Here is a 3395-nt window from a genome sequence, read left to right as displayed (position 1 = left end):
TCTTTTAATTAAAGCCCAAATTGATTTTAAAATTAATTTTTCTTATAATCACACCATCCATAAATTCAATTAAACCTTCAATAAAATATAATTGAGTTCATAAACATCTGATTTCAGACTTTTCTTTCTCAAATTGAATTTTCTTTTGTTAACAGGGTTTCCACTAGTCAATAAAATACTGTTAAATTTTAATTTTTGTATTTTTTAACCTCCTAAACCAGTTTTAGACCATTTACTAGGGGCTTCAATATCCTCTTCTTATTGGTATTAATTTTTTTTTTTGTTTTTCTCTTCTGAATATATATTATTTTCTTTTTTTTTGTGCGGGACCCAAAAATGGATTACAACACTGTTAAAAAGATCCCAACAATACAATTCTACCTACACTTTGAAAAATCACAAAATAAGATCATAATTAACTCTAAATTAATCTTGAATAAAAGTTATAATTAATTATGATCTTGTTTGATAGTCTTTTAAAAACCTATTAGAATCATCTTATCACGATATTTCTAATAGCATTAAGTGTTTGAAAAGGAGCCATAATGGGTTTACGATGACCTATTTTTTTCTTTCATCTTTCTCTCTTATGACACATTAATCTCATTTTTTAATCATTGAATCTTCATAAAATCTTAGCCTAACTTTTATATATGTTAATTAACTTGAATGATACATGAATTTTTATTTACATAAAAAAAAATCAAAATAAAATTATTTCCAGTAATGCTAAAATTTCAGAAAATGATATTAATTGAGAGAGGGATGATAATTACAAGTTAGTTAGGTTGGAATTATCACTATATATTCCTACCATCATCTAGCAACAGATTAGACGTTTCTTAGATCCTAAAATTTCTTAAGACAAATTAATTAATTACAAAAGATATCGAAAATCATCAGACTGCAATGCTCGTGCCTTTTGCCTCATATATATATATATATATATATATATATATGAACAATGCTAAACAAGCTGCTGGTGGATAGCAAGATGAAAGGAACGGTCCTGTTCTCTCTTAGAAAAGAAAATGCTAAATAATCTCCAGTCGACCAACCATGTTAAAATAACTAAGCTAGCAGATCCCACACCAAACTATCAAAAGAAATACATTAAAAGAACAAGGGACACATGAAATAGTATTCTAGTGAGATTTTGGTAAGCTGTAATGAACATTTAGATAGCTGTAAGTTTGGAGAAAGCTTTCACGTTTTCATGGAGGTCTTCGTGTGGGTTTCTATTGCAAGTCTCCTTCTGGATTTGCGTTTGGCTTAGCGTTAAGAGCTGGACCCCAATCCATCATTACCCCCACGTCAACCACCACCCTCTCTACCCTTCCCTCCATCAACCCTAAATAAACCTTACTAAGATAACTCCACATTCGTTTTTCAATAAATTAATCTCTGTGATTTTTTTATTGATTTTCTTTATTTCTCCTGGAATAAATCTATTCTTAATTTTCTTAGATCTTTTCTGATAAAAAAAACCTTTCTCTAATTTATTCGATTTTATCTAAAAATCTTTTTAAATTTATCACTAATTTCTAGTTTTAAATTTAAAAATTCTCTTAGTTGATTATGGATTATGTTTTTCAATATGACATAAAATTAATAAACTTACGTACTAATGTATTTTTAGTACAACATTGTAAAATAAAATATATTTTAAAACCTAAATTAATTAAAAATATTTCAATTTAGAAATGCGTCTAAAATCTCATGCTTCACCTGATGAGTCTGTAAATGAATAATAATGATAGTAAAGAATTATCTGGTAAGAGATTAAGAACTACATGTGATTTTCCATAATACGAGATAAGTTAAGTTAAGTTATATATTTATTTCGAAAATTTATAATTTAAAATGACATTTATGCTTTTGGGTGCTTAAATTGACTTATGTTCGAACCCCAGCACTAATAAATATTTTATTTTCATTTACATAAAAAGCGATTTTTTTCCCGGTTAATATTGAAACTATCATGTGCAGTGCACATGACCATTAAATTTAATAAAATTAATTTACGAAGAGTATATTACAAAATAAAAATAGAAAAGTTATGTTTATTATTTTTCTATATAATAAAATATTTTATTTGCATCTAATATATTTTCTTGCCACATGTTATATATCAATGGTTGCTTTCATAAAAACAAACGGAGGACTGTTCATGCATCTCCAAGATTATATATATACATATATTCTACCGTCTCGAACAGGGGCGCCCGTGGCCTAATGGATAAGGCGTCTGATTTCTAATCAGGCGATTGTGGGTTCGAGTCCCACCGGGCGTGATGTCTTTTTAGAAATATGGCTGTCTTTTTTTTTTTTTTTTGTGGAGAAATCTTATAGCTTCTTCGCAATCGAGTCGCAACTTATCCTTTTTTTTTTAGATTAATGTGGGTGTCCGGGCCAGCTTGCGCGCACCACGACTAATCCCACGGGCCCTGAAGTTAACGACCATGTAAGCCTCCAGTGGCCATCATATGAGCAACCAAGGACTCGAACCTGAGACCACAGAAGGAGCAAACCCCTTGATCACAACTTATCCTTTTTAGTTCGTGAGGAAAGCTCCCAGACAAATTTTATTAATTTATGTTTGAAGGCCAAACATAAAGCAGTGGGCCCAGTCTATGATAACTCATATGATTGATTAAATACGAAAAAGGATTAGAGTGAAGATAAGAAGAAAAACTAAGGATGAAACTCTGAGTGTGACACGTGTGGCTGCGGAAAAGAAAGAAAAAAAAAAGAAAGGGTTTGTTCACCACCACAAAATTGTTTTTCTTTTCCATTTCCATTTTTTTCCCCTTTTCTAGATTTTTTTTCAACATAAAATTAGAAAACATGTTTTATTTATTGAGAATGAACACATTTTTTTTTTTGAATAAATGAGTAGATCAAGATTAAAAATAATTTTTATAAAAAATCAAATATATAATTTATAATAGTCATCTTAATATTTTTTATTCATGATGATTTAGTTATAAAATATTAGTTTCATTTCATTCAAATTAAAAATTATCATGAAAAAGCTATATATTAACTACAAAAAAAAATATATTAGATTGGTAAAAAAAAATTAAAATGGTGACACTAAATATATAAAATATTAAAAAAATAATTTTAGTTTCTTACACCACTAAAAAATGCTTTTATATATAAGAAATAATTTATCATTCATTTCTTTTTTATTAGGATAATGGTGAAAAGTTTATAAATAACTTCTAAAATTTGTTTTTCAAACGTGTAACTTGAAAAACTAGAAATATTTCACTTGAATAAGGAGTTGCCAATATTTTTGCTTTTAAAGTTCAATACTTGTATGGTTAATGAATAAGGAGTTAATATTTTTTTCTTGAAAATATATCAAAATAATATATATTTTTTATTTT

General features: G+C 27.7%; 1 non-coding gene across 1 annotated transcript; it reads left to right on the top strand.

The window, feature by feature from the left end:
- Positions 1 to 2221: 2221 nt before the first annotated feature.
- TRNAR-UCU (transfer RNA arginine (anticodon UCU)) lies at positions 2222 to 2294 on the top strand. Its single transcript has one exon. It is a non-coding gene; the product is annotated as a tRNA-Arg (tRNA).
- Positions 2295 to 3395: the final 1101 nt, after the last annotated feature.

The sequence above is a fragment of the Populus euphratica genome, unplaced genomic scaffold (assembly GCF_000495115.2).
Source record: "Populus euphratica unplaced genomic scaffold, PopEup_1.0 scaffold20.1, whole genome shotgun sequence".
Taxonomy (NCBI): domain Eukaryota; kingdom Viridiplantae; phylum Streptophyta; class Magnoliopsida; order Malpighiales; family Salicaceae; genus Populus; species Populus euphratica.
The sequence above is the reverse complement of the archived record's forward strand: the minus strand, read 5'-3'. Positions and strand labels throughout refer to the sequence as shown.